We start from the raw sequence: 19,806 nt of genomic DNA, 5'->3' as shown, positions 1-19,806 counted from the left end.
TGGCTGAAATTTTGAAATAGTGATAAGAATCGCTATCCAAATCGAATTCAGTCACAAAATCTCCATAAAGTTCTCTTTTTAGAAAAACCATCATTTTTATGGAGCTTTTCCAGCCATGGGATCCGACTTTGGAAGCAGTTTTCTCAGGTCGTATGGGACTAAATTGGCTGAAATTAAGGAAAAGTGATAAGAAGCATGGGACAAATCGAAATCAGTTACAAATCTCCATAAAGTTGTATTTTTAGAAAAATTATGATTTTTATGGACGCACATTTCAGACTTGGGTTCGAACTTTGAAAGCAGTTTTCTCAGGTTTTATGGGACCAAACGGGCTGAAATATTGGAATAGTGATAAGAATCGTTAACCAAATCGAACTCAGTCACACAATCTTCATAAAGTTTAATTTTAAGAAAAACCATCTTTTTTATGGAGCCTAATTTCAGCCTTGGGTTCAAACTTGGGAAGCAGTTTTCTCAGGTTCTATGGGACCAAACTGGCTGAAATTTTCTAATATTGATAAGAATCGCTAACCAAATTGAATTCAGTCACAAAATCTCCATAAAGTTGTATTTTTAGAAAATTTTTAATTTTTTTGGACGCTAATTTCAGATAAAATAAAATAAAATACTTTTTTGTTTTAAAACCACGATATTTATTAATTTAAGAACCGACCGGTTTCGCTTTACTTAAGCATCATCGGTCGGTTCTTAAATTAATAAATATCGTGGTTTTAAAACAAAAAAGTATTTTATTTTATTAAATATGTCAAACCACAAAGTGATTGCTTTCTACAATAATAGCTAATTTCAGACTTGGGTTCGAACTTTGGAAGCAGTTTTCTCAGGTTCTATGGGACCAAATTGGCTGAAATTTAGGAAAAGTGATAAGAAGCATGGTACAAATCGAAATCAGTCACAAAATCTCCATAAAATTGTATTTTTAGAAAAATTATTATTTTTATGGACGCTTATTTCAGACTTGGGGTCGAAATTTGGAAGCAGTTTTCTCAGGTTCTATGGGACCAAACTGGCTGAAATTTTGTAATAGTGATAAGAATCGCAATCAAAATCGAACTCAGTCACAAAATCTCCATAAAGTCGTATTTTTAGAAAAATTATGATTTTTATGGACGCTAATTTCAGACTTGGGTTCGAACTTTAGAAGCAGTTTTCTCAGGTTCTATGCGACCAAACTGGCTGAAATTTCGAAATAGTCATAAGAATCGCTAACCAAATTGAATTCAGTCACAAAATCTCCATAAAATTTTATTTTAAGAAAAATTATTATTTTGATGGACGCTAATTTCAGACTTGGGTTCGAACTTTTGAAGCAGTTTTGTCAGGTTCTATGGACCAAATTGGCTGAAATTTAGGAAAAGTTATTAGAAGCATGGTACAAATCGAAATCAGTCATAAAATCTCCATAAAAATGTATTTTTAGAAAAATTATGATTTTGATGGTACAAATCGAAATCAGTCACAAAATCTCCATAAAATTGTATTTTTAGAAAAATTATTATTTTTATGGACGCTTATTTCAGACTTGGGGTCGAAATTTGGAAGCAGTTTTCTCAGGTTCTATGGGACCAAACTGGCTGAAATTTTGTAATAGTGATAAGAATCGCAATCAAAATCGAACTCAGTCACAAAATCTCCATAAAGTCGTATTTTTAGAAAAATTATGATTTTTATGGACGCTAATTTCAGACTTGGGTTCGAACTTTTGAAGCAGTTTTGTCAGGTTCTATGGACCAAATAGGCTGAAATTTAGGAAAAAGGATAAGAAGCATGGTACAAATCGAAATCATTCACAAAATCTCCGTAAAGTTGTATTTTTAGAAAAATTATGATTTTTAGTGACCCAAATTTCAGACTTGGGTTCGAACTTTGCAAGCAGTTTTCTCAGGTTTTAAGGGACCAAACGGGCTGAAATATTGGAATAGTGATAAGAATCGTTATCCAAATCGAACTCAGTCACAAAATCTTCATAAAGTTGTCTTTTTAGAAAAACCATCTTTTTTATGGAGCCTAATTCCAGCCTTGGGTTCCAACTTTGTAAGCAGTTTTCTCAGGTTGTATGGGACTAAATTGGCTGAAATTAAGGAAAAGTGATAAGAAGCATGGTACAAATCGAAATCAGTTACAAATCTCCATAAAGTTGTATTTTTAGAAAAATTATGATTTTTATGGACGCTAATTTCAGACTTGGGTTCGAACTTTAGAAGCAGTTTTCTTAGGTTCTATGGGACCAAACTGGCTGAAATATTGGAATAGTGATAAGAATCGATATCCAAATTGAACTCAGTCACAAAATCTCCATAAAGTTGTATTTTTAGAAAAATCATGATTTTTATGGACGCTAATTTCAGACTTGGGTTCGAACTTTAGAAGCAGTTTTTTCAGGTTCTATGGGACCAAACTGGCTGAAATATTGGAATAAAGATAAGAATCGTTATCCAAATCGAACTCAGTCACAAAATCTCCATAAAGTTGTATTTTTAGAAAAACCATCTTTTTTATGGAGGCTAATTTGAGACTTAGGTACGAACTTTAGAAGCAGTTTACTCAGGTTCTATGCAACCAAACTGGCTGAAATTTTGAAATAGTGATAAGAATCGCTATCCAAATCGAATTCAGTCACAAAATCTCCATAAAGTTCTCTTTTTAGAAAAACCATCATTTTTATGGAGCTTTTCCAGCCATGGGATCCGACTTTGGAAGCAGTTTTCTCAGGTCGTATGGGACTAAATTGGCTGAAATTAAGGAAAAGTGATAAGAAGCATGGGACAAATCGAAATCAGTTACAAATCTCCATAAAGTTGTATTTTTAGAAAAATTATGATTTTTATGGACGCACATTTCAGACTTGGGTTCGAACTTTGAAAGCAGTTTTCTCAGGTTTTATGGGACCAAACGGGCTGAAATATTGGAATAGTGATAAGAATCGTTAACCAAATCGAACTCAGTCACACAATCTTCATAAAGTTTAATTTTAAGAAAAACCATCTTTTTTATGGAGCCTAATTTCAGCCTTGGGTTCAAACTTGGGAAGCAGTTTTCTCAGGTTCTATGGGACCAAACTGGCTGAAATTTTCTAATATTGATAAGAATCGCTAACCAAATTGAATTCAGTCACAAAATCTCCATAAAGTTGTATTTTTAGAAAATTTTTAATTTTTTTGGACGCTAATTTCAGATAAAATAAAATAAAATACTTTTTTGTTTTAAAACCACGATATTTATTAATTTAAGAACCGACCGGTTTCGCTTTACTTAAGCATCATCGGTCGGTTCTTAAATTAATAAATATCGTGGTTTTAAAACAAAAAAGTATTTTATTTTATTAAATATGTCAAACCACAAAGTGATTGCTTTCTACAATAATAGCTAATTTCAGACTTGGGTTCGAACTTTGGAAGCAGTTTTCTCAGGTTCTATGGGACCAAATTGGCTGAAATTTAGGAAAAGTGATAAGAAGCATGGTACAAATCGAAATCAGTCACAAAATCTCCATAAAATTGTATTTTTAGAAAAATTATTATTTTTATGGACGCTTATTTCAGACTTGGGGTCGAAATTTGGAAGCAGTTTTCTCAGGTTCTATGGGACCAAACTGGCTGAAATTTTGTAATAGTGATAAGAATCGCAATCAAAATCGAACTCAGTCACAAAATCTCCATAAAGTCGTATTTTTAGAAAAATTATGATTTTTATGGACGCTAATTTCAGACTTGGGTTCGAACTTTAGAAGCAGTTTTCTCAGGTTCTATGCGACCAAACTGGCTGAAATTTCGAAATAGTCATAAGAATCGCTAACCAAATTGAATTCAGTCACAAAATCTCCATAAAATTTTATTTTAAGAAAAATTATTATTTTGATGAACGCTAATTTCAGACTTGGGTTCGAACTTTTGAAGCAGTTTTGTCAGGTTCTATGGACCAAATTGGCTGAAATTTAGGAAAAGTTATTAGAAGCATGGTACAAATCGAAATCAGTCATAAAATCTCCATAAAAATGTATTTTTAGAAAAATTATGATTTTTAGTGACGCAAATTTCAGACTTGGGTTCGAACTTTGCAAGCAGTTTTCTCAGGTTTTAAGGGACCAAACGGGCTGAAATATTGGAATAGTGATAAGAATCGCTATCCAAATCGAATTCAGTCACAAAATCTCCATAAAGTTCTCTTTTTAGAAAAACCATCATTTTTATGGAGCTTTTCCAGCCATGGGATCCGACTTTGGAAGCAGTTTTCTCAGGTCGTATGGGACTAAATTGGCTGAAATTAAGGAAAAGTGATAAGAAGCATGGGACAAATCGAAATCAGTTACAAATCTCCATAAAGTTGTATTTTTAGAAAAATTATGATTTTTATGGACGCACGTTTCAGACTTGGGTTCGAACTTTGAAAGCAGTTTTCTTTATGGGACCAAACGGGCTGAAATATTGGAATAGTGATAAGAATCGTTAACCAAATCGAACTCAGTCACAAAATCTTCATAAAGTTTAATTTTAAGAAAAACCATCTTTTTTATGGAGCCTAATTTCAGCCTTGGGTTCAAACTTGGGAAGCAGTTTTCTCAGGTTCTATGGGACCAAACTGGCTGAAATTTTCTAATATTGATAAGAATCGCTAACCAAATTGAATTCAGTCACAAAATCTCCATAAAGTTGTATTTTTAGAAAATTTTTAATTTTTTTGGACGCTAATTTCAGATAAAATAAAATAAAATACTTTTTTGTTTTAAAACCACGATATTTATTAATTTAAGAACCGACCGGTTTCGCTTTACTTAAGCATCATCAGGGTACAAATTAATACTAGTATTAATTTGTACCCTGATGATGCTTAAGTAAAGCGAAACCGGTCGGTTCTTAAATTAATAAATATCGTGGTTTTAAAACAAAAAAGTATTTTATTTTATTAAATATGTCAAACCACAAAGTGATTGCTTTCTACAATAATAGCTAATTTCAGACTTGGGTTCGAACTTTGGAAGCAGTTTTCTCAGGTTCTATGGGACCAAATTGGCTGAAATTTAGGAAAAGTGATAAGAAGCATGGTACAAATCGAAATCAGTCACAAAATCTCCATAAAATTGTATTTTTAGAAAAATTATTATTTTTATGGACGCTTATTTCAGACTTGGGGTCGAAATTTGGAAGCAGTTTTCTCAGGTTCTATGGGACCAAACTGGCTGAAATTTTGTAATAGTGATAAGAATCGCAATCAAAATCGAACTCAGTCACAAAATCTCCATAAAGTCGTATTTTTAGAAAAATTATGATTTTTATGGACGCTTATTTCAGACTTGGGTTCGAACTTTAGAAGCAGTTTTCTCAGGTTCTATGCGACCAAACTGGCTGAAATTTCGAAATAGTCATAAGAATCGCTAACCAAATACAATTCAGTCACAAAATCTCCATAAAATTTTATTTTAAGAAAAATTATTATTTTGATGGACGCTAATTTCAGACTTGGGTTCGAACTTTTGAAGCAGTTTTGTCAGGTTCTATGGACCAAATTGGCTGAAATTTAGGAAAAGTTATTAGAAGCATGGTACAAATCGAAATCAGTCATAAAATCTCCATAAAAATGTATTTTTAGAAAAATTATGATTTTTAGTGACGCAAATTTCAGACTTGGGTTCGAACTTTGCAAGCAGTTTTCTCAGGTTTTAAGGGACCAAACGGGCTGAAATATTGGAATAGTGATAAGAATCGTTATCCAAATCGAACTCAGTCAAAAAATTCTCATAAAGTTGTCTTTTTAGAAAAACCATCTTTTTTATGGAGCCTTATTTCAGCCTTGGGTTCGAACTTTGTAAGCAGTTTTCTCAGGTTGTATGGGACTAAATTGGCTGAAATTAAGGAAAAGTGATAAGAAGCATGGTACAAATCGAAATCAGTTACAAATCTCCATAAAGTTGTATTTTTAGAAAAATTATGATTTTTATGGACGCTAATTTCAGACTTGGGTTCGAAATTTAGAAGCAGTTTTCTCAGGTTCTATGCGACCAAACTGGCTGAAATTTCGAAATAGTCATAAGAATCGCTAACCAAATTGAATTCAGTCACAAAATCTCCATAAAATTTTATTTTAAGAAAAATTATTATTTTGATGGACGCTAATTTCAGACTTGGGTTCGAACTTTTGAAGCAGTTTTCTCAGGTTCTATGGACCAAATTGGCTGAAATTTAGGAAAAGTGATAAGAAGCATGGTACAAATCGAAATCATTCACAAAATCTCCATAAAGTTGTATTTTTAGAAAAATTATGATTTTTAGTGACGCAAATTTCAGACTTGGGTTCGAACTTTGCAAGCAGTTTTCTCAGGTTTTATGGGACCAAACGGGCTGAAATATTGGAATAGTGATAAGAATCGTTATCCAAATCGAACTCAGTCACAAAATCTCCATTAAGTTGTATTTTTAGAAAAACCATCTTTTTTATATTATTACGATACAATTGAAATTTGTCCATTTGGACATTGAAACAATTGAACTTTGTCCATTTGGACATTGATGCAATTGAACTTTGTCCATTTAGACCTTCATTAATTGGAACTTTGTCCATTTGGACATTGATACAATTGAACTTTGTCCATTTGGACATTGATACAATTGAACTTTGTCCATTTGGACATTGATACAATTGAACTTTGTCCATTTGGACATTGATACAATTGAACTTTGTCCATTTGGACATTGATACAATTAAACTTTGTCGATTTGGACACTGATACAATTGAACTTTGTCCATTTGGACATTCATCCATTGGAACTTTGTCCATTTGGACATTGATACAATTGAACTTTGTCCATTTGGACATTGATACAATTGAACTTTGTCCATTTGGACATTGATACAATTGAACTTTGTCCATTTGGACATTGATTTAATTGAACTTTGTCCATTTAGACCTTCATTCATTCGAACTTTGTCCATTTGGACATTGAAACAATTGAACTTTGTCCATTTGGACATTGATACAATTGAACTTTGTCCATTTAGACCTTCATTCATTGGAACTTTGTCCATTTGGACATTGATACAATTGAACTTTGTCCATTTGGACATTGATACAATTGAATTTTGTCCATTTGGACATTCATTCATTGGAACTTTGTCCATTTGGACATTAATACAATTGAATTTTGTCCATTTGGACATTGATACAATTGAACTTTGTCGATTTGGACATTGATACAATTGAATTTTGTCCATTTGGACATTCATTCATTGGAACTTTGTCCATTTGGACATTGATACAATTGAATTTTGTCCAAAATTTGACAAAACTTTGACAAAATTCAATTGTATCAATTTGGACATTGATACAATTGAAATTTGTCCATTTGGACATTGAAACAATTGAACTTTGTCCATTTGGACATTGATGCAATTGAACTTTGTCCATTTAGACCTTCATTAATTGGAACTTTGTCCATTTGGACATTGATACAATTGAACTTTGTCCATTTGGACATTGATACAATTGAACTTTGTCCATTTGGACATTGATACAATTGAACTTTGTCCATTTGGACATTGATACAATTGAACTTTGTCCATTTGGACATTGATACAATTAAACTTTGTCGATTTGGACATTGATACAATTGAACTTTGTCCATTTGGACATTCATCCATTGGAACTTTGTCCATTTGGACATTGATACAATTGAACTTTGTCCATTTGGACATTGATACAAATGAACTTTGTCCATTTGGACATTGATACAATTGAACTTTGTCCATTTGGACATTCATCCATTTGAACTTTATCCATTCGGACATTGATCCATTTGAACTTTGTCCATTTGGACATTGATACAATTGAACTTTGTCCATTTGGACATTGATACAATTGAAATTTGTCCATTTGGACATTGATACAATTGAACCTTGTCCATTTGGACATTGATCCAATTGAACTTTGTCCATTTGGACATTGATACAATTGAACTTTGTCCATTTGGACATTGATACAATTGAATTTTGTCCATTTGGACATTGATACAATTGAACTTTGTCCATTTGGACATTGATTTAATTGAACTTTGTCCATTTGGACATTGATACAATTGAACTTTGTCCATTTGGACATTGATACAATTGAACTTTGTCCATTTGGACATTGATACAATTGAACTTTGTCCATTTGGACATTGATACAATTGAATTTTGTCCATTTGGACATTGATATAATTGAACTTTGTCCATTTGGACATTGATACAATTGAATTTTGTCCATTTGGACATTGATATAATTGAATTTTGTCCATTTGGACATTGATATAATTGAACTTTGTCCATTTGGACATTGAAACAATTGAACTTTGTCCATTTAGACCTTCATTCATTGGAACTTTGTCCATTTGGACATTGATACAATTGAACTTTGTCCATTTGGACATTGATACAATTGAACTTTGTCTATTTGGACATTGATACAATTGAATTTTGTCCATTTGGACATTGATACAATTGAACTTTGTCCATTTGGACATTGATACAATTGAATTTTGTCCATTTGGACATTGATATAATTGAACTTTGTCCATTTGGACATTGATACAATTGAATTTTGTCCTTTGGACATTGATACAATTGAACTTTGTCCATTTGGACATTGATTAAATTGATTTTTGTCCATTTGGACATTGAAACAATTGAAATTTGTCCATTTGGACATTGATACAATTGAATTTTGTCCATTTGGACATTGATATAATTGAACTTTGTCCATTTGGACATTGATTAAATTGATTTTTGTCCATTTGGACATTGATACAATTGAACTTTGTCCATTTGGACATTGATACAATTGAACTTTGTCCATTTGGACATTGATACAATTGAACTTTGTCCATTTAGACCTTCATTCATTGGAACTTTGTCCATTTGGACATTGATACAATTGAACTTTGTCCATTTGGACATTGATACAATTGAACTTTGTCCATTTGGACATTGATACAATTGAATTTTGTCCATTTGGACATTGATACAATTGAACTTTGTCCAGTTGGACATTGATACAATTGAATTTTGTCCATTTGGACATTGATATAATTGAACTTTGTCCATTTGGACATTGATACAATTGAATTTTGTCCATTAAGACCTTCATTCATTGGAACTTTGTCCATTTGGACATTGATACAATTGAACTTTGTCCATTTGGACATTGATACAATTGAATTTTGTCCATTTGGTCATTGATATAATTGAACTTTGTCCATTTGGACATTGATACAATTGAATTTTGTCCATTTGGACATTGATATAATTGAATTTTGTCCATTTGGACATTGATATAATTGAACTTTGTCCATTTGGACATTGAAACAATTGAACTTTGTCCATTTAGACCTTCATTCATTGGAACTTTGTCCATTTGGACATTGATACAATTGAACTTTGTCCATTTGGACATTGATACAATTGAATTTTGTCTATTTGGACATTGATACAATTGAATTTTGTCCATTTGGACATTGATACAATTGAACTTTGTCCATTTGGACATTGATACAATTGAATTTTGTCCATTTGGACATTGATATAATTGAACTTTGTCCATTTGGACATTGATACAATTGAATTTTGTCCTTTGGACATTGATACAATTGAACTTTGTCCATTTGGACATTGATTAAATTGATTTTTGTCCATTTGGACATTGATACAATTGAACTTTGTCCATTTGGACATTGATACAATTGAATTTTGTCCATTTGGACATTGATATAATTGAACTTTGTCCATTTGGACATTGATACAATTGAATTTTGTCCATTTGGACATTGATACAATTGAACTTTGTCCAGTTGGACATTGATACAATTGAATTTTGTCCATTTGGACATTGATATAATTGAACTTTGTCCATTTGGACATTGATACAATTGAATTTTGTCCATTAAGACCTTCATTCATTGGAACTTTGTCCATTTGGACATTGATACAATTGAACTTTGTCCATTTGGACATTGATACAATTGAACTTTGTCCATTTGGACATTGATACAATTGAACTTTGTCCATTTAAACCTTCATTCATTGGAACTTTGTCCATTTGGACATTGATACAATTGAACTTTGTCCATTTGGACATTGATACAATTGAATTTTGTCCATTTGGACATTGATATAATTGAACTTTGTCCATTTGGACATTGATACAATTGAATTTTGTCCATTTGGACATTGATACAATTGAACTTTGTCCAGTTGGACATTGATACAATTGAATTTTGTCCATTTGGACATTGATATAATTGAACTTTGTCCATTTGGACATTGATACAATTGAATTTTGTCCATTAAGACCTTCATTCATTGGAACTTTGTCCATTTGGACATTGATACAATTGAACTTTGTCCATTTGGACATTGATACAATTGAACTTTGTCCATTTGGACATTGATACAATTGAACTTTGTCCATTTAAACCTTCATTCATTGGAACTTTGTCCATTTGGACATTGATACAATTGAACTTTGTCCATTTGGACATTGATACAATTGAATTTTGTCCATTTGGACATTCATTCATTGGAACTTTGACCATTTGGACATTCATTCATTAGAACTTTGTCCATTTGGACATTCATCCATTGAAACTTTGTCCATTTGGACTTTGATCCAATTGAACTTTGTCCATTTGGACATTGATACAATTGAATTTTGTCCATTTGGACATTGATACAATTGAATTTTGTCCATTTGGACATTGATACAATTGAACTTTGTCCATTTGGAGATTGATTTAATTGAACTTTGTCCATTTGGACATTGATACAATTGAACTTTGTCCATTTGGACATTGATACAATTGAACTTTGTCCGTTTGGACATTGATACAATTGAACTTTGTCCATTTAGACCTTCATTCATTGGAACTTTGTCCATTTGGACATTGATACAATTGAACTTTTTCCATTTGGACATTGATACAATTGAACTTTGTCCATTTGGACATTGATACAATTGAACTTTGTCCATTTGGACATTGATACAATTGAACTTTGTCCATTTAGACCTTCATTCATTGGAACTTTGTCCATTTGGACAATTGAATTTTGTCCATTTGGACATTGATACAATTGAACTTTGTCCATTTGGAGATTGATACAATTGAACTTTGTCCATTTGGAGATTGATTTAATTGAACTTTGTCCATTTGGACATTGATACAATTGAACTTTGTCCATTTGGACATTGATACAATTGAACTTTGTCCGTTTGGACATTGATACAATTGAATTTTGTCTATTTAGACCTTCATTCATTGGAACTTTGTCCATTTGGACATTGATACAATTGAACTTTGTCCATTTAGACCTTCATTCATTGGAACTTTGTCCATTTGGACATTGATACAATTGAACTTTGTCCATTTGGACATTGATACAATTGAACTTTGTCCATTTGATTCATCTTATCGTTTAATAAGAAAGTCATGGTCAATCGTGTCAAATGCAGCACTCATGTCCAAGACTGAAAGAAGTGCCAGTTTACCCGACTCAATGGCAGTAGTTATGTCCGACAAAACACGTAGTAACCCGGTTTCTGTGGAGTGGAACCGTCTATATGCAGATTGGTATTTAGTTAATAATTCATTTGAATTTAAGTGACATATGACCTGTGAGGCAGCGATTTTTTCTAATATTTTTGATATAAAAGGCAGATTTGAAACGGGTCGGTAATTTGAAAGATCTTCAGCGTCCAGTTGTGGTTTTTTTAATAATGGAGTTACGATTAGCTGATTTAAGGGATTTTGGAAAGTCACCCGTGCTAAGTGACTTATTGAAAAGATGAACTAAAAAGGGAGCAATTTCATTGCAACACTTTTTCAGTAGCCACGTTGGAATAGGGTCGAGCGAACACTGCTTGTTCGGTGAAGTAAGAATTAATTTCCTTACTTCTTCTAGGGATGTAGGTTTGAAGGCAGAAAGGTTTTCTCTATTGCATTTAGTAAAATACGGTGGTGGAGCGTAGGTTGTTAGGGCTCGTATTGACTCAATTTTGTCAAGGAAAAACTTGGAGAAGATTTCCGGAGCTATGTCGATTGTATTTGGTGCATGGACATCAGCAATGACTGTCTTAACCGAGTTCCAAAGACTACGTGGATTTTGACGCTCTGAAGTGATCCTATTTGTCCAATATTCAGACCTTTTTGAACGGATTAAGATCATGTACTCTTTTTGAGCCTGTATCCAATCGTTCCGTGATGTAACCCCCGAGTGTCTGTAGGACCTCTCCAATTTACGCATCAATCTCTTCTGGCTCCGACATTCTTCGTCAAACCAGGCATCAGATTTTCGTAGACGCCGAGTTTTTGTAGAAATTGGAGCATATGTATTTAAAAGGGTTGAAAGGATGGTGTTATTAATCTGCTGCTAGTTTGGTTGGCGACTCTGTTTCCCATGCGCCATGTGTACAGAGCGGAGAAGCTGACAGGAAGTCGTCAAAGTTAAAACCGCGCCATGCTCTTGATGTGATAGTAACGTAAGGAATTTTCGGTGGGTTAAAATCGATTTCTGCGCGAATAAGTCGATGGTCTGATAGATCTACATCCACACTATCCGCTACCAGAAACGGACCGCTTGACTTTGAGATAAAAATGTCCAAAGTTCCGCCAGCATCGTGAGTTGGGGAATTAACCCATTGACGGCATCCGAAGCAGTCAGGGTCCAAATAGACACTTTCACTATTAAGTCTGAGTAGTGTGGCCCGGTCATATCCGACATTGTTTACATCATAGCCCAAAGGATACCCTCATAAATCACTTACACGCACTTGAAACTGTTCACTAGTCTATCACCGTGCACATGTGGTAAGCATTTAAAACCGACGACCGATGTTTTGCCTTTCACTGTGCACTTTTTGGATAACGTGGCAGATTTGAACTAAAAATATGTAAAACTTTATATTAAAACTTGAATTAAGCCCGAAGGGGCTACAGAAAAAGTATTTTACTTTTATACACGTAAACTAAAACTTAATTCGGTTATTTTATGCTAAATTTACACCTGGAAAATTGAGGACTTCCCAGGATTTCAAAAATAAACTCGGAGCGCTTCCAAAAAGCAGCCGGCAGCCTCGAAGAGCGCCCGAGAACCCTTGAAATCTTAAAGTCACAGCCAGGCGCACTTTGGCAGGTATTGACATTCTCCAGTTTGTGTCTTCTGTAGCTGTCTCCAGTTGCCAGAAATCTTAAAGTCACAGCCAGGCGCACTTTGGCAGGTATTGACATTCTCCAGTTTGTGTCTTCTTTTGAAATGGAAGGTCCTATTTTGTTTAATAAATATTCGAAATCAGTGAATGACATTCGACAGAAGTTTCAACAGAATTCTCCAAAGGGTTCTGCTAGCAGTTCTGAAAAGTTTTGCTCCATGGTTTCCCTGTAAATATTTTAACAGATTTTTTAGTTCCGAGGCAAATAACACTGACCCATTAAACAACAATTTTGGGAGGTATTCTGTTATGAAAATAATTACTTTGATTTTATAAATAATTATTTTCGTAAGTAAAGTTAGTAATGTTTCATATTACCCCGGGTAGATTGCAGTCAGTTAATGGTAATTGACTGGCTATTAACAGTTGCACTTTTTCTCCGGGAATAGTTTAAGATTTGAACTCCAGAGGGTTATTGGTCGTTCGGGTCACTTTTTGGGAACGCGCCGACAGGGCACGGCACGTTACCGACTGGTCACCAAAATGTGGATTTTTATTAATAAAGTGATACGGATCGGTGTGCTAATTAAAGTATCATGTGATCGTTAAGTTTACAGCCGGTCGAGGAGCGACCGCGCTGATTTAATTGTTTTATCGGGAAATTCAGGTTCAGAATTCCGGTTATAATGGCGGGCGGTGATACCGTCTTTGTAACATTCATATCCGCGGGATATTTAAGTCATCCGACCATGTTCGAGCTACACAGCGGAGGAATAAACGTCACATCGCATTACCGTATCTTTGTTTCCGCTTATTTGTAGAATTTGGGGATTCCACCGACCTCATGTCGAGGGTCCACGCGCACACCAGCCAGAGGGAGGAAAGAGCTACAAGACCAGACGCTGATGTCATGAGGAGGGAGATGGAGGGCTCCTCAGGCCCGGGGAGTCTCCATCCCGTTTTCCAGGAACCCGAATCGTCGCATCGAGTGATCTTAGGTACTAGATAGATAGCTCAGGTGTAGAATTGGTCCACAGGTCCACAAAACAAAAAAAAACCCACGCGAATACCTTTCTTTCCCGCACATGTACATAAAAGACAAAGCTAGTAGAAATAAATAAGTTTTTACAGAAAACCATAAAACTAAACAAGTTATAAACCAAGAAAACGAAAAGAGAAAACCAATTCGCAGATTGGTGTTGCACAACCGTTATTATTATCAATATTTACATGAGGATTGTACCTTCACTTTTATATCTCTAATATGAGATTCGCAAACACTTACTCACTTATCGAGAGACAATCTCTCTGAGACACCAGTGAGTATGGAGAACTCAAGCTCCCACTTTATTCTTTGAAGAAGAAAATAAAAACACATATATATTTTCAACAGAAAATAAATAAAATAACTACCTAAACTCTCTTTCTCTGCCTATGTTTATATAAAATAAATTTACCATTCTAAGACAAAAACTTGAAACAATAGAACTTAACAAAATAAAAAAATAAAATCCACTAAATCTCTAAGAGATCTTCACAAAATCAAATACAAAATTGATGTAAAAAAAAAATGTTCAGAGCAGGGTTTACATAACGTAATGCCAAGAATTTTAGATGAGGTTTTACAATCAGAAGATAAACCTGTCTATCGTGGTTGAATCAGGGTTTACATATTTTAAAAAATACCTATTCCTCAAAAATTTAGCTCAGGTTTTATGAAAACACAAATAAATACTTGTCTATCGAAAGTTGGTTAGATTAGGATTACTTTTTCAAAATACCTAGCATATTCTCTTCGAATGAACATTGCTTGCTCAAGAAATATGACTATGGAAGTAACCTAGATGGCATTCTAACAAAAAATTCACTTACCACGTAAGCAAAGAGTCGAAATTTCTTGGACAAACAAAATATAATTGGTGTTCAACTATGTGCTTTAGATAATTGACACAGGTTACGAGGTGTACGAGCACAATTCAAGAGATCGACACTTGTAGTACAAAATTTACAGCATAACACTGGTACTAGCAATGAGATACTTATGCATATATTACTTATAACTAACCAAATTGTACTTATGACTAACAAAACTGTACAAAGACACACTCTTACGTAGCAGAGGTAAAGTGATAATATCCAGACGGAATTATTTAATAGGTAAGCACGCCAAGCAGTATGTACTTCCCTTTGTTTGAAACAACACAATTGAGAATTTCCTTAAGAAACTAAGACTTAAAAATATATATATTAAACTAAATATATTTAACCATAAAACTAGTACATTGAACAACTAAAATAGAAATTATATAATCTTGTGTATGAAAAATTGCTCAATTCTTTCACACACAAAAAAAAATAAGAATCCTTCTTTCCAAGTCCCCTGGAGACTCTTTGGATACTAATAAAACTTCGATACTTGACAAAAGTATAAGAAAACTCCAATGAACTTGTGAAAGAAGGGTTCAGACCAAAGGATAATGACAACCAAACTTATAACCATAATGTTGACGGAACGTACCAATGTGTGTGTGTGCGCGTGTGTGTGCGCGTGTGTGTGCGCGTGTGCGTCGCACTAATAAGCTCACAACAGTAAGAAGACGAATCGTCTCATTTAAAATGAAAATTACTCAAAACGTAAATAAGAATAAATCTCAGTAAAGTTTAAGTGATAATAAAGAATTAAGATCTAAACTAAATTAATGGGCGCCACTGATCACACGGATCAGAGGAAACGACATTCATTACAAACGACGTCTCCTAAAAAAAATTCATTAGAATTTGGGAAAAAAAAAAATATATATATATATAAATATATATTTATAGAAATTAAAAAGTCCTTTTAAGGACTACTTTACGCGGGTAAACCGAGAACATTATTCTACATATATATATATATATATATATATGAGATAGTAAGAATGAGGAAATTTTGTGAAATTCTAGTCACAACCTCTTGAGGGTACCAAGCCTCAAAAGCAAGTCACTAGAAAAACACTGACGAAACAAACGGAATAGTATGCAGGGTTGGTAGTCCCGCACACCATCACGTTGATTTCATCTACTTATAAAGTGTAAAAAAAATATATATTTAATCAATCCGAACAATATCCTTTACATGAAAATTTCCTACAATTTTACCGTTCATATCAGCTAGTGTAGAACCAAATTAGAGACTTTAGCTTTAACAACATTGCGAACGAATCTAGGGGCCAATTTGTGAGAGAAATAATTCGGTCCACTGGATTGAACGAAATTCTTCCTCCAAACTACGTCGCCTACTTCATAATTAACCGTCTTACGGCGCAAATTGTAGTGTTGGGCATTTTTCTTAAAAGCTTGTAGCAAAGCGTTAGAAACTTGTTCATAAATAGGAACCAAATCTTCCAACTTTTTAGCAAATTCGTTCCTAGATTGCTGCAACGTAGTGTCTACGACACCAGAAGATAAGTTATTTTTATGAAAGTTACCATCAATGATCTGTTCCCTACCATGCATAAGGAAGAAGGGCGTGAAACCTGTTGCAAAATTAATCATATTATTGAGAGCTGATTGAATTTGAGGCAGATATCTGGACCAATTACGCTGGTCAGATTCGGTTAAAATAGACAAAGCAGTTCCAATAGTTTGGTTAAAGCGTTCCACAACATTATTTTGGGGGGTGTAATAGGCATTATAAAAAGGCGGAGGTACATTATACTCTGCTAACAATTGTTTAAAGTCTTTTGAAATAAATTGTTTCCCGTTGTCGCAGACGCATGTTTGCGGCACTCCGTGCATAAGGAATATGTATTGTTCAATGTTTTTAACAATGCTTTTAGTAGTTGCATTTCTAAGTGGAAAAATCCAGGTATATTTAGAAAAAACATCAACAACCGTCAAAATGTACATGAATCCTGCATAGCTACGCGAAAGAGGACCGACAAGGTCAATAGACAGCATTTGCATAGGTCTTGTGACTATTTTCGGGTTGGTAGAAATGCCTGCCGGCGGAGCAGTATTAATTTTATGTGCCTTACACGTTTTACATCTATTAACAAAAATTTTGACGTCATTATACAACCCTGGCCAAAAATAATGAAGTTGAACCTTTTTGTAAGTTCTAAAAACTCCTGGATGACAGGAAATATCCGACTCATGTTCTTTAGAGCGAACAGCGCTACGGTCCTCGAAAGGAACAACAAGCTTCCAAGCTGTGTCCTCCTGCAGATCGAAACGAGACACTGTGACGAAACAGTTTATTTTCTTTAATGTGAAAATTGTTAAAACGTTGTGGATTTGATTTACAATTAGAAAATAAGGAAGTATACCAAGTATCTGTACTCATGGGAACGGAGTCAATAGTAGAGATCAAGGAAACGTCTTTACGTGAAAGAACGTCCGGAACCGTATTTAATTTACCCTTCCTGTGTATAACGTCAAAAGAATACTGTGACAAACGAGTAGACCAGCGAGCAAGTCTACCTGTTGGATTAGATAGTGATACTAACCATTGTAAACTAGAATGGTCAGTTACCACAGTGAAATGGGCGCCTTCTATGTAGGGCCTGAAGTGGTTGACCGAATCCAACACTGCTAACAGACCTTTATTGAAAAGTGAAAAAAAATTAGTTAAGGTTTATGTTAGTTTTTTTCATCGCTTGACTTTATATCACTCAAGGTGTGTAGGTATATAGGTATAATAATATTAAATATATGTAATTATAATAATAAAATTTAGAAAACGAATTATTATTATTTTTATTATTTATTTTTGGAAAACGAATTTTATAAAATATATTATGATAAAATTTTTAGAAAACGAATTTTATAAAATATATTATGATAAAACTATACTAACAGACCGAGCGATTAGTCATAATAGACCCGATATAGTTTTACATGACAAAATTAAAAAAAATAACTTATATCATTGATGTCGCTATACCAAATTGGAAGCTTATGGCTAGAGATGGCAAAATTTAGCATTAATTTTCAGATTTTTTAGCATTAACAATTGGAAATTTAGCGTTTTATAGCATTTGTAGGCATAATTTAGCGTTTTGTAGCAAAATAGAAAAAAATGTATTTCCTGAATGTTTTTAGCGCATATTTTAAGTATTTTTGGTAAAATATATGTTTAACCTTCATTTGCAAGTATTTCCATGTGAAAGATAATAAATAATTAATTTTTATATTTAATTAATAAGGAAGGAAACTCTAAGTACGGGTCAAACACAAACACAACAAATGCAGATTGCTATTAACATCAATAGGCGTAATTTATTTCGCACAATTTGTGCAATGTCAAAAAGCAATTTTAGCCTACAGTACAAAAATATTAAATATTTACACATAAAATAGTAACAAAATTATAAAAAATCGTAATGTAAATATAGATTTTTTGAAATTCTCACATATTATTTTAATACCCGGTATTTTCGGGAAATTCGCGCCTATTTCGCTAAATAGAATAATTTAGCTGAAATACGGCCAAAATCACGTTTTTCGCGTTAATTCGCGAAATGGAAATCACTGGAAAAACTTTCAAATGCCTTGAAACGCAAAGAAAACTTACAAATGCCCTATTTTCGAACCATAAATATTTTTTCGCGTTTTTAGTTAAAACGAAATTTTGCCATCTCTACTTATGGCACAGACTACGCCAATCAAGTAACAGAATCATCACTGCCATGGTTGCCTGGATGGAGTCCCCTCTGATGGCCCTCTGGAGACGGGATATGTGCAAATATACCCCATAAACGGCTGTTCACACTCATTTTTGTGTTTATATTTTTCCACTTAAATTCACAACCACCAACCACCGCTGGTGCAGTGACTTTTTAACATTTTACCATTGTTTTTTTTAATAATATAAACTATAAAATTCACTGCATCCCAAACCAAAGTGTTGTGTACAACGGATAAAGTGCGCGGATTGGCCGCTTTAATTATGAGCTCACCTTTCAGGGCTCCTATTGGTTGCGTTTGTGTTGTGAATTTGTGATACCCCATGTTTACAATCGAAACTATCTAAATCATCTGTATTAAATCCTTTTAAAGTGACAATTGTGCGTCGAAAGAGATTACTCTCATCTCGCAAAATACTTTTTAGTATATTTTTGTGTATTTTTTCTTTTAAATAAAATTATCCAATACCTACAAAAAAACATATCCGATAATTTCGTGAATAAAACAGAAACTTTTCGGTAGAACCGATAGTGGATTTCGTAGATACATTTCAGGCGCAAAGCTGAACAGAACCTAATACTTTGTTTCAAACATTGTTTTTTTTTTATGTGTCCTTATAAATTAGTGTTTAATAATGAATCGTCCTAAAAAACGACACATAAGCACCATGATGTCTCCTAGTCCAGAGGATATAGGAGGAAAGTGCGTCACGATTGAGGATGCGGATGAAAACAGCTCGGTTACGTCATCCAAAGGCTCGGACGTCACCGAAGCGGAATATCCTTGCGCTTCAGGAGTAGATGTGCTCAATGAAACCCAAGCACATTTGACAGCTCTTCAACTTGTGTTAGCAGAGAAGCAATCTAAGGTCTCAAAAGACCAGCAGCTGAGGATCGCTAGAAACGTATCGGAAGTTTTCAGATCCGTATCTCAGCTGTTGTTGGAGCGCG

The sequence above is a fragment of the Hesperophylax consimilis genome, chromosome 15, assembly GCF_061612785.1.
Source record: "Hesperophylax consimilis isolate HC1 chromosome 15, BYU_Hcon_1.0, whole genome shotgun sequence".
NCBI classification, from domain to species: Eukaryota; Metazoa; Arthropoda; class Insecta; order Trichoptera; family Limnephilidae; genus Hesperophylax; species Hesperophylax consimilis.
This window is presented reverse-complemented; position numbering follows the sequence as displayed.